Here is a 27,275-nt window from a genome sequence, read left to right on the forward strand (position 1 = left end):
CTAAAGTAGAATATAAGAGTCAGACAACATTACCAATAGCAAGAGTCCCATACCCCTCCCTTATGTTCCCCTTTTAAAGGCATTTAGCTTTGGTATGTTTCTTTTGTTATATTAAATGAAGAGTAATACAGTGTTTCTGTTAACTGTAGTCTCTACTTTGCTTTGATTGTCTTTTTCCCCCAATACCCCCTATTTTTAACACCTTGCCAAGTTGACATTCACTTGGTCTCCCTCATGTAAAAATATATTTTTACATTTTATCACAATTGCTGAGCACTCTCAGTTTCATTGAGTTATACAGTCCCAATCTTTATATTTCCTCTTTCCTTCTGGTGTCCCACATGTTCCTAACCTTCCTCTTTCAACCATACTCACAGTCCTATCTTTGCTGTGCTACATTATCCAAAATTGTGTTCCAAACCTCTTACTCCTGTCTTTTCTTATCTGTTTGTAGTGCTCCCTTTAGTATTTCCTGTAGTGCAGGCATCTGGTTCACAAACTCTTTCATTGTCTGTTTGTCAGAGAATATTTTAAGCTCTCCCTCATAGTTGAAGGACAGTTTTGCTGGCTAACTCAATTCCACTACTCTCTATGCTGCCGTCTTGCTCCTCCCTCTGCCACTATTATTTTTGAGGCAAGTGTCTGATTTTGACTTATAAATTTGGAAATACCACAAAAATATAACCATTCATTCATTTATTCATTCAATAAACATGGACTGAGAGTCTACTGTGAACAGGGTAAAATAGTCACTCCACTAAAGGAATTTCTATTTTTACCTCTAATTTTTACTTAGTAATTAATTCTCTATACAAGGTTAGGTCCAGATTTTAATGCACTATCTTCATAAGATAGTTTAAAATTCAAATTCATTTTTAATAATGTGGAACTTCATTTTTATTTACTCTATTCTGAATATTTCATAGAAGCAAAATGATTGGGTTTATATTCTGTAATTAGGTACCACAAACACTTTGAAGTTTTCATTTTTATTAATCAACTATAAAAATGTTGAGGTAAAAGCATATTTTTGATATATAAAATCACATAGTACTTCAATTGAAAGCCTTTATTAAATAATATCTGTGTATGATTTAGCTATTAATACCAACAAAATTGATAGCTATCTTTATTCATTTCAGATTTATCTGTTCATAAGTTAACATATTTTTCAATGGTAACCTATCGATTCATGATATTGTATTTTTGCAGACTTACGAAGCCTTGTATACCTTAGAAAATATTTCAAACATGTTAAAAAGTACTCTCTGATATTTTCCATCAATAGCATCATGTATAAAGTCAAATGATATGTATTTTTAGCATTCTCTGTAAGTACTTAAAACACGTACAGTGAATATGAGGCACTGCGAGTTATTTCTATTGGAATGCAAATTAAGATTCTATAATGGAATTGGCAAAGAATTAATTATATGCAAGTGAGAATGAATGATACTTGCATTTAAACACTGTAAGGAGTAATAGATTGTGTGCAAAAGTGTTTAAGCTCCTGTTTTCCATGAAGATATAAACTAAATTTTGAATATTGTTTAAAATTAATTTAATTTCTTACACTTGACTTAGTCTGTCTTAAGCAGATTGCTGTCATTTTTCATGGTGTATAATTTGTAGATATACTTCAAGAAAAATGATTTAATGCTTGCTAAATGTGTGTCATGCAATGTTCATTTAAAGATTTAAAGTTTTATTGTACTAGTCTGGATTTTCAAACAAAATTTTATTTCACAGTACATTAATTTCCATTTATGTATTTTTGCACTTTGTCATTAACATACTTTCACTATTTCAATAACAAAACTAAACATGGTATTAGCTGTTTAGCTCCATGCTCCAGTAATTCCAACAAACAGTTGGAAGAAAAGTAAATGACTATTATAGACTATTGTTATAATTATACTTATTGATTCTAGTGTGTTTAAATTTGTATTTATTGTGAACAATAGTGTATTTATGTCTATAAATTGATTAATGGATTGTAATCTTCATCATAAAATAGTGAAATCTACAGCTGGCTAAGTAATGTGTTTTCTTACAAATTACTTAAATTACAGATGCCAAGCACATTGCATTCTCCATTTAACAGGAGAAGTGGCTTGCCAAGAAGTCTTTTTATCATTAGCTATTCTCAACACTGGTACAGCTGCTGAAAATATAGCTAGTCATTTCAAACAAGTCACATTACGAAATGTGATCTCCAATTATAAAGCAAGTCTACAAAAATATTTCAAACTTGAAATGATATATATATTCTGAAATGTATTCAGTAGCAAGAGTTGAAGAGGGTAACTTACATTTATGCTTACCTGTTTGCATAATGTTCGCCATAATTTTGAATAATAATGAGATCCTGCATTGAATAGCAATTAAAACATATTATGCAATTATAGGATTTTTTTTATTTTTTTATTGTGAACTTTAGCACAAATACATAACAGTGATAACTTTCAATGTATGATTTCACAAGTAGTTAGAGAGCAAATCTCAAAGAATGTCATGGTTCACAGTTCCACAACTTCAGCCACTTCCATTATTGCAAAATATAACACACATACAGAAAGGTGTCATCTCTCAGTGTACAGCACAACAAGCTAGTCATATAGGTAATTTCAAAAATTGTTATGGTGTACAGTTCCACAATTTCAGTTGTTTCCTTATTATGCAATACAAGATATATTCAGAAAGGTGAAGGCCTTCAAGGCAAAATTCAATGAGCAGCTACAAAGCAAATCCCAAAGAATGCTATAGTCTACAGTTCCACCATGTCCTTTACCGCCTTCCAGCCATTCCAACACCCAGCATCATATATATACACACACACACACACACACACACACACACACACATGTATTTATAGTCATATAACATTTCAGTATTCATACAATTTTGTTCAATCTTATCTTGTTTGTTGCTACTCCTTCCTCTCACTTAATATCTTTCTCCATCTTTAGGGGTGTCTAGGCAGTGAGCAACCTAACTTGTTCATATTAAAAGAGGTTGTTAACATCATGGGGAAGGGGGCTGCATCTGATAGTTTATCTTAAAGAGCCTGTTGCCTCTGGGTTTTATGTCTTGTCTGGTATAGGAACACTCTAGTGGATTTAAGTTTCTGAAAGATAAAACTTAGTGAGTGAATCTTTTATAGAATATCATGCAGGGACCTAGGTATTTGGAGACTACTTTTGGAAAGGGCATGGCATGCTGTGCCCAATTAGGGTGTTTAGCTGGAGCTTGCTTAAGAGAAACCTCCAGGATAGCCTCTTGACTCTATTTGGGATATCTCAGTCACTGTGACCTCAGCTTGTTTCCTTTCTTTTTTCCCCCCTTTTGATCAAGTAGGCATTTTCAATCCCTCACTGCCAGGGCCAACCTCATTCCTGGGAATAATGTCCCACATTGCCAGGGAGATTCATTCCCCTGGGAGCCGTATTCCTCATAAGGGTGGTGGGGGATTAATGAATTTATTTGACAGATTGAGCTTAGAGAGGGAAAGGCCACATCTGAGCAACAAAGAGGTTGCATGGAGGTGCCTCCTAGGCATAATTATAGGAGGGCTCAGCCTCCTATTTACAGCCCTCAATTTCACAAGAGCAAGTCTCAAGTCAAGGGCTTGATTTATTAAGTAGTAGGCTCCTATCTGGCCTTAATAGATATTCTATCCCAAGATAAATGGTCAGTTTCTTACATTACCTTTACTTAGTTTTACAATCATCACCACTCTCAACTTTAAACAATTATTGTAACATAATACATCCCAGAGCTCTTATCAGCAACTAATTATTCATCCCTAGTATTAGTGTAGAGTCGGTAAGACATTCCTATTAAATATAGTCATTAATACATAATGGGTAGTTTTTCCATACCACTCTGTTGTTAACCCTGTGCAGCAGTGTCATACTTTATAAGTATATCATGCTAACACTTATTTAGGTTTGTGGTGCTACTCTGTGGGTTACTGTCATTTACAAACATGTTGAACTTCAATGCATGGCTGATAATTATAATCCCATTAACGTACCATAGTCTTTCCTGACCATACCCATACCATTAAGTCACCCTCATTAATTATAGGATTTTAATCTATGAGTTATGCAAATAATCTTATCATTTGATAATGGGCATTGAAAAGTTTATAACACTATAAGTCATCAGTCCCTTTTTTATGTGTCACTTTATGTTATGGGGAAAACGACCATAGGCTTGTTGCAGAACAGTCGGTTGGGTCATGCAGAATGTCCCATATTGTGAATTTGTTGGTTTGCTTCCTTTTATGTACTTTGTTTAAATTCAATTTTACTGAGATATATTCACATACCATACAATCATCCACAGTGTACAATCACTTTCTCACAGTACCATTATATAGTTCTGCATTCATTACCACCATCAATTTTTGAACATTTTCATTAGAACACACAAAAAGAATAAGAATAAAAGTTAAAGTAAAAAAGAACACCCAAAACATTCCATACCCCCCATGTTTCCCTATTATTCATTTACTTTTTGTCCTCATTTTTCTATTCATCTGTCCATACACTGTATAAAGGGAGTGGGTGCCACAAAGTTTTCACAAATATTTTGAAATATCTTTTCCTTTGGTAGTACCCTGAGACTTCCTCCACAAGTTTCTAATTTCCATTCACACTTTTGTTCTGTTCTCATATTTTTCCTTTGAATGGGTTTTTAAATGACTTTTCTTCTGAGTAATTCTTTCAAGGTTTTTAATGTTTCTCCACAGTCTCTAGAACAACAGTAAAATCACTCCAATAATTGAAGACCTACCAAGAAGAAGAAGTTGGATCAAAAAAAGATTTAATTTAGATTATAATTTAGATAAGATATTGGTAATTTTTCAGATTCTAGGTTGCATGATCATCATTTTGGGAGGAAAGAAATTCTTCATCAATTTCCAAGGGGATAAATGAGCATCACATATTCAGAATGCTTTCCAAAATTTATACTCTCTTTTTTTTTCAAAAATGCCACAGCAGAAAAAATGTTACTGACTTTATGAGCAAAGAAATACATGACCAGAACCAATGCAATTTTTGCATATGAATTTGAAAGACAGACATGTCAAAATATAATTTTATATTAAATTTACAAGCAAAAAATGTATTAAATGCAGGAAGATTAATGATTATTTGCACCATTTAGATGAATGTCCTCAGGGAGAAAAATATATTAGTAAAAAATTCAGTGCCTATTTTAGTATTAAAAAGAGGATTATATAAATATACATTTGCTTACAACTGAATTTTAGCACAATCATATCCAGATACTAAATAAAATGATTATGAATTTCAGCATATTCTATGCCTAACTGATCTAATAGATGATGTAATATACTTGGAATACAAGAAAATATACAAGAGTTAAACCATTCAATATAATTAGAGGATAATTGCACAAATTGTATGAACTGTTATAAATGCCTATGGTTATTGAAATTTCTACATCATTAAAATTCAGAATAGTTTTTGGGACAACACAGAATAGTAATTGCATTTTCATGTCATGAAACATTGTAGAAATAATCAAGAAATGCTTTTAGAAAAGCTTTGCCTTTTCACAGAAGGAATATATAACGACATATACTATTCTTTAAACTAATATTATAGTACTCATAATAAAGAAGAAAATCGTGAGAAAAATACATTTTTATGAAAGGTATAAAAACACTCAAAGTATATAATATTTTAAATGCTTGATTAAGATCACTGTAATATGTTTCACTAAGACTACCTGTCATCCCTGCTTTCACTCATTAGTTACTCTCCCCACTACATTTCCTAGTGGTTATTTAAAGGTGGAAACAGAAGCCTGATGTAAAAATGGCTTAAATTACAAATAAGAGAATATATTTATATATATATATTCATATAAGAAGAAATTCAAAGGTACAAGAACTGTCAAATATGGTAGTTCCATTGGCTCCACTATCTTATCAAGTATCCACATTATTTCCCTCACTCCTTTGTGCTTTCCACAGTGTCAATGTCATTATAAGATTGATATCCATCTTGCTCATAGAGTGGCTGTCAGTAGTAACCAAGACTATATGCTGCCCCTTTCACATTTAGAGAGGAAAGAAAACTTCTCCTTCAGGAGATCAAGAAGAATCCTTAGATATCTATTACATATCTCTTCATATATCACTGGAAGAACTGTATTATCTACCCATTTATATGACTTGATAATTAAAAAGGGGAATAAGATTATTATTCAGACAACCCTGAAGTGGAGGTTTATTGATTGTAGAAGGGAAGGAGATCCATGAACAAAGGTGGATTTTTTTAGGAAGGCAGTTGGATTTATTTAGGAAGGCAGGTGGATTTCCTTAGGAATGCAGATGGAACTAAAAATATCTCACCATATTTCTTAAAAAGAACTCTCATTATATAATTTTATTGTTCTAAAAACTTCAAGGTCTCCTTGTTGCCTAACCTTAATTAAGTCCATGCTCTTAATGTGGTGTATTAGTTTTCTATTACTGCTATAACATATTACCACAAATTGGGTGGCTTGAAGCAATGCACAAATGTATTATCCACAGTTCTGTAGGTCATAAGTCCAGTAAAGAGCTTCAGGGATGTATTCCTTTTTATGGACTCTAAGGGAAAATCCCTTTCCTCATTCTTCAGGATGTTGGCAGAATTTAGTTCCCTGGCTTTGTAGGAGGGAGATCCTCACCCAATTTGTTGCTAGCAGTTAACTGAGGATCGTTTAACACTTTTAGAGGCCGACCACATGATTTGGCGCATGGTCTGCTCCCTCAATCTTCAAAGCAAGTACTGGAGGCCATAGATCCTCTCTCTCATGCTTTGAATCTCTCCTTCTTCTTATTCCAAAGTTCCATCTCTTTCATTGCAGCCATGAGTTTTAAAGACTTTTAAGAATGCACTTTTTAGGGCTCATGTGATTAGATTGGCTTAACCAGATAATCTCCTTATTTCAAGATCTGTAGCATTAATCACATCTGCAAAGTATCTTTTGCCACACAAAGAAACATATTCATAGGTTCTAGGGATTAGGGCATGGACATATTTGGGAGAAGAACCTTATTTTTTGGACCACACATGACATTCAGAATGTGCCACAATAATTTAACTTTTAGCATAATTTCTGGGTTTTTGTTTCCCTCCTGTGTACAATGTGCTTCACTTTCACTAAGTTTCTTAACAATCTGAAAATTATGTTTGATGACTTCAGGCTCCACATTACATCCTGAATTAACTCAGAAGTTATGATTATGTCATCTTTAAATCAAGACCAACTAATTGGTTGCCATGTAACCTAAATTTAAATAATCCATGTGTTCTGCTTTAACTTGTGGCTTTGAATCAAAGACTCTACAAATTCCTAAAAATCCAAAGGAGGAAGTTTAATAAGCAAACAATAATTATAATATGCAAAATAAAGAAGAAAGAGATTCCAATATGAAGGTTCAATATGATATTGGGGTGAAAAAATACATAAATAAAAATGTTTTTACTCCAAATAAATATTAGAAAGGGGAACAGAACTCTGATAGAATTTTATTTACGTATTTATTAGCCTATTTATAATTTAATATGAAAAGCCAACCAGGATTATATCTAACATACCCCTTCTGCCAAAATACTTAGTATTATGCTATTATTCATGGCTATATTATTTAAAAATATCTAAATCCAATAATAGAAACAAAATATGAATGCAGAAATGTTTCTATCTTTGAAATTAAGTACAGAGAATTACTGCTCCCTAATTTTTCTTTCTACTGGCTCAATAAAAAGAATAATAACAGTTGATGATATTCAGAGAAGCAAATGATATTCAATCAAATAGAAATAATAGTATTTATCCCTTATATTTATAAAACTTTGGCTTCTGCCCCAGGTACTCTATTCCTTTACTCACAGATGAAAAATTCTTATCAGACGTTTAGAAGACAGTTTGCTCCCATTTGATTAAGAACAAAGGATGTGAAGACAATGCTTTCTTTATGGATTGATTTATCTGCAGGAAGCTTTGTGATACTGCTTTTGAACTTATTTTTAACTTTTGTTTTCCTTTTCAGTTTTGAAAACAGTATTATTCTGATCTTTGTTATGTATAATAACACATCACCTGCTGTTCTGTAATATAGAATCGTGATTTCTGAATACAAAGATATGTTTCTACTTAGTCTTTCTTTCAGGGTCGTTAGATACTATGTTCATATAGTTGGGTTTCAGGCTTAAACAATCTGCTAATTCTTCTTTGCCTACAGGATAAATTAGTTAAGTCTAAACTTGCTAGCCCTTTGCAATCACCAAACTATACCTCCAGATTTAACTCCCATATCTCCTTTTCAAATTTCTATACTCCAACTGTAAATATCTCTTTACTTCTTTCATATCATTCTAGAGATTTTCAAAATCTTGTGACATTCTCCATAATATTTATTTTTCCCTTGGTTGCTTTTCTTTTAGCTTTATACATGAGAAAAATAATCACCCTATTATTTTTAATATCCTACCCAGTTTTATTTCATATCAATCAAGGAACCATTGAATAATAGAAAAATCAAGAGCCTTGGATTCAATCTGAATTTGTTTAAAGAACAAATCCTGCCCTTCTTTAGCTATATGACCTTGGGCAAATCATATAATATTTTCCAAGAATCATTTATTTTCATACATAAAAATAATAATAATAACACTTATAACAATGAGTTGCTATGAATTTTAATCAAGTAAGGCATTAGACAGTTGGGTCAATGTTTGATTTCTTAGCAGAGAAATGTTATCTTTTATTTTGCTCCTGGTAGGAATGTTTTGAGAGTTTAAAGAGATAACACTTTGGAGATGCTGACATAGAAGATAATCTTAAAAGTTAGTTGCTTTTCAGCCTCAACATTACATCTAGGCAAATCCTTTTTTCCCCTACAGCTGATCTTTCACTACAGGCCTACAGTATTTGCAAGGTTGAAATATATCATTTCACTGTATTTCCCTAATTAGACTACTGTGATGGTTTGGAACTGTATGTATCCCAGAAAAACATGCTATTAGAGTTAATCCATTCTGGTGAGTGTGAATCCATTGTAAGTAGGACCTTTTGAGGAGGTTAATTCAGTTAAGGTGTAGCCACCTCAATCAGGATGGGTCTTACTCCAATTATTGGAGTCCTTTATAAAAGAAAATGGAGAAAAAAGAGAAAGCCACAGGAAGTGAGAAGCTGGAATGGAACCCAGAATAGAAGGAGGTAACCAAAAGATGCCACCATGTGCCTTGCCATGTGACAGAGGAATAAGGATCATCAACAGCCAGTGTCAGAACATCACAGTCTTCACAAAGAAAGCATCATTTTGATGATGCCTTAATTTGGAGTGTCTTTTAAGTTCAAAACAATAAGCTTATAAATTTCTATTGTTTAAGCCAACCAATTTCATAGTATTTGCTTGAGCAGCCAAGGAAACTAAAAAAAAAAAAAAAAAAAAAAGAATTGGTACCAGGAGATGGGGAGGGGTGCTGGTATTGCAAATACCAACAGTGTGGAAATCATTTTGGAATTGGATAATGGTAGAGCTTGGAAGAATTATGAGGTGCTTGATAGAAAAGTCTTAAATTGCTTTGAAGAGACTGTTGGTAGAAATACGGATGCTAATGGTACTTTCACTGAATACTTAGAAGGAAATGATGAGTGTGTTATTGGAAACTGGAGGAAAGGTGATCCTTGTTTTAAAGTAGCAGACAACTTGGGAACATTGAGTTCAGATGTTGAATAGAAGACTACTTGAGAGCAATGAACTTGGATATTCAGCTAAAGAGATTTGCAAGGGAAGTGTGGAAGTGAAGTATGTGGTTGCTCCTTGCAGCTTATAGTAAAATGTGAGAGGAAAGGTATAAGCTGAGAATGGAACTCCTGGGCAGAAAGAAACAGAAATTGGTGGTTTGGAAAATTCTTAGCTTCCAGAAAGTGAATCCCCAGGGAATAGTGCTCCAAGTGAGGGTTTAACTGAACATGAAACCAGTCAGCAATTTCAGTGTAAGTGAAGACTGGAGGTGCAGTTATCTAGGAAAGATCTGCAGAAAGTCGTTTTTTCTGACAGTTTGGTCCTTTTGAACAAAATGCAAAACTGACAAGTTTCTGTGAGATTTGTATTTGCAGAACTATTGCCAGCCTGGACTAAAAGGGACAGAAAAGGGACAGATTGAAGGAAAAATAACTTCATGGGCAGAACCATGGAAACTGAGGACTGGACCAAAGACATCTTAGGTCAACAGAGTGGGCCCATCTATGTGTGTGGAAAAAGTGAGTCTGCCCTGTAGCTTGGAGAGGATGGGCCTTCTGCCCCATTGTTCAGGAAGAGTGCTGCCACCCCAGTGCCCTGAGAGGATGGAGCTTATTGCCTGGCATTCATGGAGAGCCTGGCCACCATACCCATTGTGCTGGTTTGAATGTATTATGTCCCCCAGAAAAAGCCATATTCTTTGATGCAATTTTGTGGGACAGACATATTAGTGGGGATTAAGTTGGAATGTTTGGATTAGGTTGCTTGCTTGGAAATGTGACCCACCCAACTGTAGGTGATAACTGATGAGATATTCCCATGGAGGCATGGCCCCACCCATTCAGGGTGGGCCTTGATCAGTGGAGCCATATAAATGAGCCATATAAATGAAGGAATGCAGTACAGCTGTGAGTGACATTTTGAAGAGGAGCTACAGCCAAGAGGGACACTTTGAAGAAAATACAGGAGCTGTGGATGAGAGACATTTTGAAGAAGCCCATTGGAAGCAAACTCTTGCTCTGGAAAAACTGAAAGAGGACAAATACCCCATATGCAACTAAGAGTGACATTTTTGAGGAACTGCAGCCTAGAGAGGAATGTCCTGAGAGAAAGCTATTTTGAAACCAGAACTTTGGAGCAGACACAAGCCACATGCCTTCCCAGCTAACAGAGGTTTTCTGGACACCATTGGCCATCCTCGAGTGAAGGTACCCGATTGCTGATGTGTTACCTGGACAATTTACTGCCTTAAGACTCTGACTGTGTAACCAAATAAACTCCCTTTTATAAAAGCCAATCCATCTCTGGTGTTTTGCATTCTGGCAGCATTAGCAAACTAGAACACCCATGCATAGAGAAGGTGAGCCTTCACCAGAGTGAAGCGCATGCCTGCTGGGTAAGCACTAGGAAGGGGCGCAGCTGTCATTGCATCAGGCCTGGAAGAAAAAACCTCATTCCATAGATGACTCTCCAGCCTTGAAATCTAAGGGAGTATGTCCTGGGGTTTTTAGGATTATATGGGACTCATGACTCCTTTTTCCTTCCAATCTATCCCTATGATAATGGAAATGTTTATCCTAGGCCTATCCCTCCAGTGCATATTGGAAGCAGATAACTTGCTCCCTAGATTTCAAAGGTCCTCAGACAGAAGCAAATTATACCCCAGGATAGACTACAACCATAATTGGTTTTAAGGATACTTTGTACTTAATATTGTTAGTGAAATGACTTAAGACTTTTGGGATGTGATATGGAATGAATGTATTTTGTATATGGAAAGAACATGTCATTTTGGGGTCCAGAGGGTAGAGTTTGATGGTTTGTAACTATATTTCCTCAAGAAAAATATGTGTTTAAAGTTAATCCATTCCTGTGGGTGCGAATCCCTTTTAGGTAGGACCTTTTGATGAGGTTACTTCAATTAATTTGTAACTAACTACAATCAGGATAAGTCTTCATCATATTAATGGAGTCCTTTATAAGATAATGAAATTCAGACAAAGAGAGAGAAAGCCACAAGAAGCAGGAAGCTGAAATAGAAACCAGAAGTGAAGGAAGAGACCAGAAGATGCCACCATGAGCCTTGACATGTGACAGTGGACCTAAGGATCATTGGAAGCCAGCCTAGAATAGCAGAGTCTTCAGAAAGAAAGCATTGCCTTGATGAGGTCTTGATTTTGACCTTCTGTTAGCCTCAAAACTGTAAGCTAATAAATTCCCACTGTCTAAGCCAATCCATTTCATGATATTTGCTTGAGCAACCAAGGAAACTAAAACAACTGCTATGTTCCACAATCAATATTTCTCTTCCCATGCTTCATGTCCCACCAAAAACAAAGACAACATGAACATTGCTGCATTGTTTCAATCAAATTCCCTTCTGGAATGATTTAACCAATGGAGAAAATTATAATTTAAGCCATCAACAGACATTCTATACAAAATTGTAGGGAAAAAGAAAGAGGAAACTAAATTCAAAGAGATGATAATTACAAGGATGATAACTTTGATTATGATAATTATGTAAAAGAGAGACAGAAAGAAGATATAGAGTAAGAAAGTGAGAGTACATGAGAGAGAGGATGTGTATCAGAGAGAGAGAAACAAAAAATAAAGCAAGATTTAAAATATGGGAAATTACTTGAGTTTTCATCTTATGAAATTGATCATACATTCTTAATTAAAATTTATAATTTCATTTCTCCTTTCCTACCCTACTCATTCAAATTCTCTCAAAAATCTCAGATGTTAACCTGCTGTTTTCTCTTTTGTAAGATAATCTAAAGCTTTCCTGTATGGTTTGAAAATTCATGGTCCTTTCAACAGAATTGCAATGAATGTACCATTGTCTGCCTCATCACAGATGATCTCCTGGTTTGTATATGTACTCTTTACCTCCCCACTTGGGGCAATATTAATTCACCTTAATATTAAAACTATTACTAATAATAAGCATGTATGTATCATTTATTATGTACTGGGCATTTTTCAAAGTGTTATGCATATGTGACTATTAATATCCCTATTTTATAGTTGAGAAAACTGAGACACAGAAATTTTAAGTAATTATGCCCATAGTTACTCAGCTGAAACTTGACCCCATGGAATTTGGCCCCAGATTTCATGCACTTAACCACTTCTTTTTGTTTACTTTATCACCTGAGGGTCAATCACATGAAACATTATTTTAACTCTCTTTTTTGCTTATTGGGTCACTGGCATGAGAAGTCCAAAATGAACAAGTCACTGTCTATACAGTCCTTTGATGAAATTGTTGACCACCTTTTGGAAATATTACTTACATGGATAGTAAGACCCCTTAGAATGTAGGTCTCAATGTTGCAAGAATGGAAAGCAATCTTTTTGGAAGAAAGTCACATCCACACATAGGACCTGACTATGGAAGAAACTGGTTCAAAATGTATAGCATCTTATGAACCCATATCCCAGTATCTCAAGTGGTAGCTCCAGCCAACACAGAAAATAGGTGTTCAATAAGCCATTTTATTATTTTACTGGGCCAGCTGCTTAGAAGATGGGATTTGTGTCTGATGCTGATGAATAACAATCCAGTACCTCACATGATTTTTGTTTTTGCTTTTGTTTTCTTGTTTTTTGGTTGTTTTTGTTTTTTTTTTTTTTTTTTTTGCCTTACAATAAATTCTTTGTTAAAATGCAGCATAAATGGAATACTTTTAGTGTTCATATAACATTTGGGAAGAACATGTTGTTGGCAGAGAAGTATGTTGGCTAGTGAAAGGAAATCAATGTCCAGAATCAGTTTCATTCTAGTGAAGGTAAACTGCTGTCCCTTGCCATAATGAGCACAGTCTAGTAAAACCAACCATTATTCTGTTATCTGATTCCTCTACGGCATGACACCATATTGGGGGATTAATGTTGATCTCTACTGCTGGCAGATTGCATTCTTCTTCTTCTTCTTCTTTTTTTCAGTTTGCCTGTGTCTTTTAATGAAAAGACATTCATGCTTTTGAAATCAAGCATAAACCCTCATCACTGACATGGCCTTTTTGTTCCAGAGATGTCAAACAAGCACTTGGATAGCTTACTGATACCCACTAAATTAGTCATATTGTTTACTTGAGTATTGTTCCAGTATGCTAATGCTGCCAGAATGCAAATTACCAGAAATGGATTGGATTTTATAAAGGGGGTTTATTTGGTTACAAAGGTACAGCCTTAAGGCCATAAGACTCCAAGCTAAGGTGTCAACCACAGGGTACCTTCATAGAAGAATGGCCAATGCCATCTGTGAAACCTCTGTTAGCACAGAAGACGTGGCTGGCTTCTGCTTACTCCCAGGTTGTGTTTCAAAATGGCATTCTCCAAAATGTTGCTCTTGGGGCATTTTGTCCTCTTAGCTGCAGCTCCTCTTCAAAATGTCACTCACAGTTCTCTAAAATGTCACCAACAGCTGCTTCAGCATCTGGGGTGTGTGGCTGTTTTTGAAGTACTCTAGTGATCCAATTGAGACCCACCCTCAATGAGTAGGGTAACAGCTCCATGAAAATGATCCAATCAAATGTTTCACTCGTAGTATATTGATTCATGTCTCCATGGAAACACTCAATCAAAGGAGTCCAACCTAATCAATACTAATATGTCTACCCCCACAAGACTGTATTATAGTATATGGCTTTTTCTTGGGGACATAATATGTACAAAACCAGCACAATTATGGAGAACTTCAATGGTATTGGGTATCCTTGATGAGCATGACATAGGGCACAAATTGTCTCAGATTTTTGTCCACTTTGAGAACACATTTTATACATTTCTCCCATATCCAATGCTATTCCTTGATAAATTGGTAACTGGGTAAAAAGTGTTCATCAAGTTCATAACCTCTTTCTTATCTTTGTCAGATAAGACAAACATCCTACTCAACATAGTCATGGTATATACTAGTAGAAGGATAATATAGTTCCAGTTCTTTTCCTCTCCATAACCATAACAATAGTAAGAATTATCTTTATATTACACCAGCATTCTAAAATGTGAAAAACAACATTTATCAATAGTGGACTCCTGGGTCTCCAAAGACTACAGTGTAAAAACTTTGAAGGCTGTGAACAAGGTTGTGTGACATATGAGAATGTCTAAGTGTGTGTTTATAGTGCAAAGAAGTAAGTGATGGAGAAGTTTTTCAACATGTCATAGGTAGAATAAGAATGGAAAACATATATTTCAATAATACCAATATCAAGAATACCTGTGTTATCATCTAGTTCCACTATGACCTTTTTGCAGATGCTGGAACTTAGTCACAGAAACTTGTCTTTCCTCAAGTTATGCTGCTATTTAGTTGTTGGTTTTAGACAAGAATTTTGCTATCTCAACTCTGAAGCCAGTGCTCATTTTCTTGTATTGTTCACACAACTTTTAATGTAATCTTTTCTGAAAGAGGTTTGTTCCTGTTTGTTAATGCTGCATTTTTGCAAAACACCAGAAATGGATCAGCTTTTATAGATAAGCTTTTATAAAGGGGGTTTATTTGGTTACAAAATTAGTCTTAAGGCCATAAAGTATCCAAGATAAGGTGTCAACAATCAGGTACCTTCACTGGAGGATGGCCAATGGCATCCAGAAAAGCTCTGTTAGCTGGGAAGGCACATGATTGGTGTCTGTTCTGGAGTTCTGGTTTCAAAATGGCTTTCTCCCAGGATGTTCCTCTCTAGGCTGCAGCTTCTTGGGTCAAACACTGGGCTAGTACCTCCAAAGTGTCAGCAAAATACTGCTTTCAATGGCTGTCTTCAACATGTCTCTGTAAGTTGCAGCTCCTCTGTCAGCTCTTGTGCATTCTACAGAGTGTCCCTCTTGGCTGTAGCAAGCTCACTCCTTCTGTCTGAGCTTATATAGTGCTCTAGTAAACTACTCAAGGCCCACACCGAATGGGCGGGGCCACACCTCCATGGAAACCATCCAGAGTTATCACCTACAGTTGGGTGGGTCACATTTCCATGGAAACAATCAAAGAATTACAATCTAATCAACACTAATATGTCTGCCCACACAATACTGCATCAAAGATAATGGCAGTTTGGGGGACATAATGCATCCAAACTGGAACAAGGTTTTAATAAAAAGATAACATAAGAAGTGACAACTGGAAGATAAATCAGTTAATAGAGCTTGTAATTAGGATGTTCTCTAGGCAAAAAAGGCAAGTAACATTAAGTAATTGCAAAGTATACATGGTCGTGCTGTGTTTCTATATCTTGAAATTAGAGTGATTTTATGCTTTGCAATATTTAAAAAAAGCAGAAAATGTTTACAGGAAAGGTGATGCAGTGAAAATGGAATAATATTTTCTGCTTTTCCTCAAAGTGAAATTTAATCACAGATGTAATGGAGAAAAAAATTGCATATTTATAAACAACATAAAATATCACATATGTTTGCATTTGTTATTAGTACATATCTCAAGATTTTCTTTGGGAGATTGAAAAGAGTATTGGAATCACTATAAATATGCAACTCAAATTATAAGGACTTTTTTTATACTTGCTTCAGTTTAGAAACTATCAGTTTATTAGAATGTGTACCATATAAATAGATTTTTCCCTTGGGTCTATGTAGAAGGTTTCAGGGTTTTCTGGTTAGGGTTTACCTTTCACATACTTTTAAAAAATTCTTATTTCACTTATGCCCCAGTTTATCTGGTTTTCAATATGCAACTGCATCTTGGATGCATTTCTTAACTAGGATCTGGGATGACTATTTTGAGTCCACAGTACTATGGAGATTGAGAGATAAATTTTAAATAATATAAAAATGTATTTCACATGTATATATTTAATTATTTAATTAGAATTATTTATATTAGAGTTAATTGTTCCCATTCATTCAAATAATTAAGAGTTGGCTGTCTCAATTTATTATTACAAGTCAAAATTATATTTTCAAAATTCTCATGTAAAGAATAATGCTGCTTCAAAACATCTACAACTGAGAGTAGGTATTAAACTGAAATCCTCTTCTGGTTTATCAGCACCATAAATATTTCATAAAGGCACTTGAATAGGGACAATATCTCAGTGTCCTGGGCAAGATTTTTCTTCTCAGATGATAACACTATGTACAGTATTTATTGTCTTTAATACAGATCAGCAAGGTTACAGACAAGATGTTATTATGCTGAGCGAATAACTTCAACTGCAATTGAATATATAATGACTGCTTGAGCATATGTGACAACATGCTTTGGAAAATGCTATATTGAAGCATTGAGAGGACTTTGTTTTTAAGGGGAAACATGTCTTATTTTTGCCTAATTTTGGGGTGATAAATGAATAACGAAAGGAATGAATGATGTATATAAAAATGAATCTACTAGAATCTAATGGAATCTATTTCAACTATATATTTATATTTAGGTATTAATATACTTTTATGTGAAACAAAATAATTATTTGGAAACTATTAACTTTATTTCATATTTAGACAATACTAAACTATATTTATACTGATTTTAATCATAAGAATCAACATTAATATTATATGTATATACTTAAATGATTGTCCTATACATAGTAGCAATACATGTTAATAACAATGATTTTGGTTAATAGAAGAATATTTATGTTGGCAAAGATTTCCTCCTTTTTGCTAAGTCAAACATTTTTTACTTGTACTTTTATTAAATAATGAGGAAATGGAGATTAACTACCATTGATGATATTAAAAATTTCCTTATAATTCTGGATAGAAAATGACAGAATAAGTTTTACTCAATTGAGTTTTATCAAAGTAGTGCCATTTTTGTCATAATTAAATTAATCAAATTCAGTAGTATGTTTTTAAAAGTATTTTATTCTTTTCTCAAAGAAACTGGATTAAATTCCCAAAAAGTATATGAAGTCTTTATTTGTAAGGTGGCAATTTATTGAGAACATTCAAATAAAGATTTTGAATGGAAAATAATCATATTCTTTTAGACTACATGGCAACTCTGAATTATAAAATACTTTTATTTTTCTCAGTGATAATTGTGTTTTTCCCCACCTCTCTCATGTGAATTAAAGCTATCTCCATGTGAATGCATGCATATTGTTATGGTGTAATAAATGCTAATAAATTACAGACTACAGTAAAGTAACATGATTTTTCCTTGCAAAAATTGCAGTAGAAATGTTCACGATATATTCAAGAATAAAATTGTTTGGCTCTAAAATACTGTCCAAAGAACATTGTCTACAAAAAACCTCATTGCAGTTTGATCTATCCAAGATGCACTTTAGAAAAGAACTTCAGAAAGCAAAGTGACTTAGAAGATACTATAATTAGAAATCCCCAAATGAATAAAAACTTGTTTATTAAAAGACTAAAAAGTTTTAGTCTTTTAATAAAAAGTGCAGAAGATTTACATTAAACATAATTCTAACATAAAAAATATTCAGCTTGGTGAAGGAGAATATAAAGGCTTGTGATAGTCAAAAGGACATTGTCCTGGGTGCATTAATTTTAGTGAGAATAAAATCTTTAGCAGTTAAATAGCTTTTCAGAAATTGTTGAATGTCAAATGTCTCTCGGCTCTCAAATTGCCTAGCTCATTCAAGGGTGAATGAGTCAAATTCAAAATTATATATATGCTCCCTTGTTTTATTAGATATTTGGAATTTATTTTAAGTAGTAGAAACAAAGTGCTAGCTTAAATAAGTTCCTGAGCAGTCATATAAGTGTGCTCAATCATGTTTCTGTTGCTATGATTCCACAGTAAATATTAAATGTGGGACAAAGAGAAGATATATGACTATATATTTTTGAAAACCTATCCTAAGAACTGCAGATTCACAAAATGATTGTATATGATACTTCTACTCTATTTATCTTTCAGATTTGTTAAGGTTTGAATTTTATAATAAAAAAATTGTAGAAAAGATAAAACATAGTTTGTTGTTTTCTCTAACAAATTTAAGTGTAACAGTATGGATTGTCTTCATGCTTTTTTTCACTTTCCTTCCCCCCCCCCCATTTTCCTGTATCACATAATAATTAAGACATAGTTCTACATAATTAAGACCCAGATGTGTTTCCAACACAATGGTTTGACGTCCCCCTGTTAGTCACTTCCAGCTTCAGAGCCTTTCTCTCTGTCATGTCATCCTCCAGGTAAAGTCTTGTTTATGTGCCTAAGAACGCAGCTCCATGATAGCTCTCTCCAGCCTTGTACATAACTGGTCTACAGAAAACAAACTCAGCCCCCTCCTGTAAAGCCTGGTGTTTTAGAATGTAAAATTTACTCTCAGTACAGACCTCTGTCTCCTCAGTTCTGCCACCTCAGGCTAATTCAGCTTCAGACTCCCTCATTATCCCTCATGTTCCCCAATCTCCATATAGTCCTGATTGAAATCCTCTCTCACCTGACTGAAGGTATTGGGAGAAGCACCTCTCTTGTCTTCTCTCTGAGATGGTAGAAAGCATGTCCTAACTGTCTCAAAAGGAACATTCTCCCTTCACCATGTTTTTTGACCCAAGTTGTTTAAAAAGCCAGTGTCTGGTGTTCACTAACTATGGCAGAATCGCTTTTATAATTTCTTAGCACATCCTTCATAGACATCCTAACTCTTACAATAAGATATTAGGATATCCTTAGCTTATGAATTAGCCTTTATTTAATTGTACTTAGCCTTTGAAACTTTGGCAAAATTCTCTGCAACAAACTGATGACAGAAATGTAATAACCTATTACAAACTTGTAAGCACATTTTTTCTCCTAAATTATTATGTCATCAAGTAAAGACATCACTAGATGATTACATTGTATTACACATATGAAAAACTATATTTATTAAATGTCTTTTATAAAATGGTTATTTTCTATTTTCTTTTCCTAACACTAAATAATTTTAATTTAAAATTCTATACATGTTTTGACATGTCAGGGCTGATATATTTAATCATTTTAAATCCTTATGTTAATAATAAATTTATACAGAATTGTCTGTGTGACATAAATCTAAGCATCATTTTTTCAAGTGTACTTTTCAAAATTAATTTTTTTAAATAAAAGATAGAACAAGATTCATTTATTTATTTTTAAATTGTTGCTTTTCCTTAATAGTCCTTATTTTGGGAGAAAGTAGTTGCTAAAATGCCTGTAAAAACAATTCTAATTAAATACTATTGTTAGTATTAGTTCTAGTATTAGTATTATTTTGAGCAAAATGACTACCAAATATATGCCACTTTGGGTAGTTTATTATGTGGATCCATATTTTTATACTGTGATAATTTATGCTGAGTGGCAAGAACATTATATAGTGGTAACACTAGTGTGAAGTTGCTCACTTCCAAAACTCTGTTTAATAAGAACCATGCTCTGCAAAATCTTGGGGGAATCCTTCAGAGTAATCAAAGAACATTTTATGGATAAATTCATTTTTTATGAATTTTTATTTTTTTAAATACTTAGTTTAAAAACTAAAAACTCCAATTAGTATAGTTCTATAATCTCAATTCATTTTTTAAAGATGACCGTTACAATTTAGGGAACAAAATATCTGATCAATGAAGCATGGGAGTGAATCAACTAATGGTTTGTTAGGGCCACAAACAATTCAAATAGGTGAACAATTTTTATAAAACTACAATTTTGTTTATGTTCTGTCATATTTTTGACACTGATATTCAGATGACTCATACATGCACATATTAGTTGTCTAGAAACACACATTTATATTTTTACAACTGATGAACCTTAATATCGAAAGAATAGTGAAACACATTTCTTGAAATACTGTATGAATTAATGAACTATCAATTCCAAATGAAATCAAAATTTGCTCATTTACTTCACAACCTGCTACATTTTTGCAATCCTTTTGAAACAAGGTAAAGGTAATGAGTTTGGGGTGAAGTAGGGACTCAACAGAGGTACTAACCCAGTCATTACTAGACAAAAGGATTCATATTCCACAAACATACCTGATTTTCTCAATTAGTAACACATGACAGGAGTATGCAATCAGTCAGTGTTTCATATGTTAATTGAGTCATTAAAGCATAACTAATGTGCAGTTAATATGTAAGTTTAATATAATGACTGTGAAATATATAAAATATTTATCTAATATGTTAAAAACATTGCCCTATTTTATTTTCTTCAATCATAATAGTACATGGAAAAATATGAATATTAACAAAAATAATTAGTACTGAGGAATTAACAATGGCTCTTACTGAGCATATTCTTGGCAAAGTTGAAGATTCTGTTGCACTTATCTGGTTGATCACAAGCCAGTTTTAACATTTAATATTAAACATTATGTACTTGAATGGGTTCGGAAGTTGTCTTCATTTTATTCTTTCCCTGAAATCCTTTGGCTCTAGAAAGTTTTCCCAGTGACACTTGTTGGATCATATATCATCCCCAAGGTCATTAATAGTCTGATGATGTCTACGATGATACACAACTCAAAACTGACAGTATAGTTTTATTAATATCTATTAATGATCTCATTTTTTCTAAATTTTCATTAGTATTTTTTTTTTTACTTTTTCTCCAATATCATATATTCCATATTTATTTGCTTAATAATTGTTTTCCAGTCTCAAATAAAATTCCACCCCCAAACTGTTTTTGTTTGATTGTTTGTTTGTTTCCTCTTCAAAGGAATATATGAATGGTACATGTTTTTCCAGTTGTTGCTAATAAGTAAATTTAGGACAGAACTGGATATTTGCTGACTACCGGAAATTTCTTTAAATCCAGATAATTAACTAATTAGGTCACCCTTTGCCATTAGTTATAAAATTTAAAAAGCCAACTCATATATTTAACAAATATTCATCAATGGTATTCTGTGTACAAGTCATTTTGGAACTGCAACAACAAAACAATAACAACAAAAAGAAACAAGTAAATTGGAAGTTGAATTTTAACATATACAGTGTAAATTATCAGAGTGTATGTATATGGTATACAATAATTGACAGCAGTTAATATGTTAATTAAGCTTTGAAATAAATGCACACACATGTAAATATATATGCGCACTGTATATGGTTAATTCATTAGAGATGTTCTTTTTTCTATTGATAGTTTTTCACATTAAAAAATGCATACTTTGTGTTATTCAGAATGGATGATTTTTCTTCAAATTTACTTATGATAAACCTTTTAAATGTTTCTTCTAATGTAAAAGCTTTAATTGTTCAATTTCTTTTATTGTTATTAGTGGTCTCTTCTAATGTGAAAATAAATACTATTATAGATGTTAAAAAGTGGAATACTATTTATTTGGGGATATGAAAAAGTTAAAATACTAAGTTTCCTGAATCATTATGTTTAATCATAGGCAGAGCATTCACTTTTAACCCCATGAATAACAGCTTATGCCTAACAACTACTATAATCCTTGTAGGTGAAAGAAAAATTGGTATTCTTGTTGCGGAATTTTTTAAATAAACAAAGAAAAACATGTATTCTGCCAATTTTTACTGACTGGAGATTTTCATTTATTAGAAATGTTAAAAACCTTTTTTTATAAGAGAAAATTATAGGAAACTAGTGAAGTTTTGACAAGATATATGCAGAATTAGTTTCTTTTTTCTTAAAAATATCTGTATTGTATCATGAAGCTGTAGAATTGGGAAAGGTTTAATGGTTGTGACCTGGAGATGTAAGTTTGGGAGTACTCTGATATATATAAAGTATCTATATTCTCTCCCTTTTTCCCCTCTCCCTGTCCCCCCTCCCCTCCTTCAAATCAAGCAAAACCAGAAACTCTCCTTTGGTAGGAACATTGAATGATTTATCATATTGACAATGAAATTAAGTATCTTCTTTTTTCTTTTTCATTTTTAAACGGACAAGAAGAAGAAACTTGCCAATATTTGTCTCCAGTATTTTGCTGACTAGAAAACAGGTAAATAGTGCTGATGTATTTATTTTTTAAATATATGTGAAATATTTAGGTGAATAGAAATATATGCATTAATAATTAACAAGCATGCATTGGTTCAAAATAATATATTTACCATTTTTGGCATAATTATTTCAATATTTAAGAGCATAAAATAAAAAGCCTAGGTCCTCGGTTGAACTCTGAACTAACAAAGAAATTTCCTTTAGCTTGTTAGCCAGAATTACCTTCCAGATTCCACTGTGAGCTCTCAACATAAAGAAAAAAGGGTACTTATTTTATTACCCAAATTCAAGGAATATGTGTTTAATGTAAATGATAATAAATGAATAACTTACAATAATTGATTAAAATGTCAAGAAAAAATATGTAATACTGTCCTGACTTAGTTATCCCTTTTTTAAAAAGTAGGTATTGGATAAAGGGCTTGCACTATGCATTTTTTACTAATGAAATAAATAGAAAATGTTAGTAAAAAAAATAGGTATTGATGCTAGTTTTATGGAATCATCATTAGCATTTTATCACCTGAAGAAATGGGGTATGGCCCCAGGCTGCAATAAAATGCTGCCAAAACATAGAGTTTGTTTTGTTTTACATGAAGCGAGATGATATTTCCTAAAATATTAAAAAAGGCATGCAGATTGTGAAACCTTAAGTTAGGCATTGTGTTGAGCATCTGAATCATCTTCAGAACATTTTTTTCCCTAATCAACTTTAAAAGTAGAGCATAATAAACATATGTATGTTATGAATAAACATTTTTTTAAGGACTAATAGAAAAGCTTCTTAATTAATAAATAAACTTAAATATTGATAGAAATATAAAACATATGAGCCTCCTTGATTACAGAATCCTATAAGAAATACAGAAGCACATACAGTCTATTATAAAACACTTGCCTTAAAAACACTTATCATTTGAAAGACCTTGTGTAGTGCTTTACTTTTTAAACCATCCAGTACAAGTGAATTGAGGTTATAACCCTGAAAGGGTTTCTTGAAGAATGCTTAAACACCATCATCATGAAATTAATTTCTCAGACTGAAAGATGGGCAAAATATTTGGGAGTGAATGGAATTCATTGGACAATTATGGCACTTTACAATTGGTTTTACAACAATGATATGATACTTCAGAGAAGCTTTTATTCAAGAATGAAACATGAAGCAATTTATTCCCATATAATGCTAAAATCATAATAAAATTATTTTCTGAAGTCAAATGGGTTTCTTTAGAATAACCATAATTTAAAATATTTGCAAACCTCTGGACTTTGACCTTCTTTTTCATTTTCTTCTAAATGTCAGATCTAAATAAATCACTGTAACTGCTATGTAAAAATAAATATTTTGTTCTGCACTTTTCTCCCATTTTATTTTATAATGGAGTACTTTTAAATATGTATACAATGCTTAAGAATGTTTCATGTTTGATTCAAATAATAGCAATATCAAAACTACATCAACAAGCTATATTTTGTGGAAATATTTTATATACTTTATTAATTCTTTCAAGAAGATAAACTAATATTTCACATCAGAAAATTGTCCTTTAACACATTAATTGAACAACTACTATTGTATCATTGACTCTAAGCACATATTTTCCACATTTTACAATATTTCAAACAGATGACATGTCATATTTCAATTAGCAGTGTATTTTCTTTCTTTTTTCTTTGCAATGTGCAGTCATCTAACATTCAATGTACTGTGGTACAAGCCAGTGTAAAATTGGTTGACAATTTAAGAGTGATAAAGATAGACATAATTTCTGTCTTTCAATCTAAGAGAAGGTACAGAAAATTTTGAAGTTAATTACAATAAAAGAGATATTTGTTTTGATAGTAGAAATGCAGGCTATGTGACACCCCATCAGGGGAACATAACTGCAAGATGATTAAAGGCCCATATGTATGCTGAATTCTTAAATAGTTATTGGATCATTAACATAAATATATCAATTTTAAATGACATTATAAACTTTTGTCTTTACTTAATAATTTACCAAGATGATTTATTCAGGATTTGGTGACACTATATCACAAAAATTTCGATCTTAATTTATTTCATGGTTCTGCAAAATACCAAATTAGTAGCCAGATCTTTTTAAATTTTTGAATAACTGTTACAAAGAATGGGTAAATAAGTTCATTATATATACTGTTGCCCCTGAAATCAATATTATAACCCTTAATTCTAATTTGGAAAGGGAAAGAAAATTATTCTGAGACACGAAAGTCTCAGATGGAATAGAATTCATCATCAATTAAATACTTTCTACGGAAGCCCAGTGACTACCTGTCATATTTTCAAAAAGACAATATCCTCACCACATATGGGGTTAGATGGATCCCCATCTTGGTTCCTTTCAACTGGGTAAACTTTAACCCCACCAGAGTCTCATTATTCCTATAGTCTGTTTCATATTCAATGTTCCTAAGGTTTTTTGTTGGACCATTGGTTAACTAACCAACTGCTTTTTGATGTTATGGGTAATTGTTAAAGGTTCTGAACAATTTTTTACATGTGAAAGTAAACTTATGTAAACAAGCCTCCCCTATCTTTTGTGATGCTCCTTCTGAGGCTGCTGTAGCTTTTAATGATACTGGGCCTATCTGTTCATTTTGAGTCCTGTTCACCCATTAGACAAAGGAGTATGGTTTTAGCAACATTCTCCACTAAAATCATCATGGTAGTCACCAGGCTCTGTTAGGATGTTTAAATTTGGCTCACACTCAAAAGAAAGAGTCCTTTGGATTTAGCTTTCTCTGATCTACCACATGTAATTTCACATGGGATGGGATGCAAAGAAAGTATAATAGTCTTTTTTTTAAATAAAACAGATTAATACCAAAAAAAAAAAAAAAAAGAGAGAAAATGAAAGATAAAGCAGGGGGAAGCAGAGATAATTAACAATAAATGGTTCATAGCCAGAGAGTAGTTAAAGACTAAAAAGTGTAAAAGAGATCTGTTAAAAACAGAAAAGCCTGTATTGTTGTTAATGCATGAGTAGTAACGCAATTACAGAATCAACCACTTTCTAAGGTTATGCCCACCAACATTTCTCTAAACAAAGTCCAACTTTCACTCCTATACTTGGCAGAAATTCACAGGAAAATAAAAGTTTAAATAGAAGAAATGGAAGTTTAAATTTCTTTTAATTAATCTTCTCTGGCTCTGCAAAATTATTTTTTTGGTGGCACCATCCCATGTATTTTGTTAAAAATTTCATTTAATTATCAGTACTTAAATAACATCCAATAATAACTATATTTAGTTTATAAAACTATATATTACCTGAAAAAATATAGATGCTATTATTTGTGGCTGACTTATTTTCAAGGAATATAGAACAGAAAGTGTGTCATCAACAGTTTGAGGTTTCAATCAGGAGTTTTGCCTGAAAATCCTGTCAGAATATTTTTTCCACCATCTTAGTGGTGTTTAGGTGAGAGGTTATGACAGACATATTATAGGCTCACTCTCTGTTGAATATATAATTAATATAGAAATACCATGAGTTGGCAGGAGAGATATTATATTAAATATATAGACTCTAGCTTTGAAGAACTTATGGTCTATTTAGAAAAAAATAAGTGGAAACACAGAATCACTCACATATAAATATTTTGAAAAGAAAATGAATACAGTATTCTCTTTCATAGAAAATCACTGTTCTTCAAAGAAAAATCCATTAGAATTTTAGCTCAATGCTATAGCCTTAAGCTATAAAACAACTGAGTACCTATATATCAACTTCTATGCTCATCATGTGCTTTTTTTGATATATTTATACAGTACATTTTCAATGTGCTGACTCAATAAAAGTGAATTATATATATCTTTACAATTTTCACCCAAATTAAGAAACAATGATTTTTATAAATATTTATGAAAATATCAGGAATAACACATTTGAATTCATTATTATTTTATTCCTTATGAAAACTGACACCCTTGCTGCTCAATGGGGTTATCTGCTGTATTGTGACAAAGCCAATGTAAAGTTTCTTAAATCATAGAAGCTATAAAAGAAAGTAATAAAATCATGTTTACCACATAATTTCCAAGCTACTAGATGGAACATAAAATATCTCTTTCACTCCAGAATGTAGCATTCTTAGAGCATTGACTTAACAATGCACATGGAGTGTATACTACATTCAAGCAATGGGAAAATTCTGCTTTTGAATGAGTAAAATTCTAAAATTACAGAGTAAGTTTATTAAATATTTATTTTTGAACAAGTTCTTTCAGAACATTTTCCTGTAAAAAAAGCAAATTTCAATGCATTTACCCAACATTTAAATAACAAGTGTTATATACCAACCTAGGTTAAGTATTGGAAAAATAATACATAAAATACAATATTTTATAAATTGAACTCCTTCATGGAGTCATCTTTTGGGAAAAATAAGTGCAAATAGATGATTAGAAAACAAACTTTCTAACACTTATAAATAGTGTGTTACAGGAGCATCTAAAAAGTATCTTATGGAAAACAGAGAGGAAAATTGAAAGAGAGCAGAATGATGGTTTTAGGAATCATGTTCTTCCAATTTTTAGGTGAGAACCGAATGTGTATGAGATCACCACTCCCAGAG

This window comes from Choloepus didactylus, chromosome 3 (genome assembly GCF_015220235.1).
Source record: "Choloepus didactylus isolate mChoDid1 chromosome 3, mChoDid1.pri, whole genome shotgun sequence".
Lineage (NCBI taxonomy): Eukaryota > Metazoa > Chordata > Mammalia > Pilosa > Megalonychidae > Choloepus > Choloepus didactylus.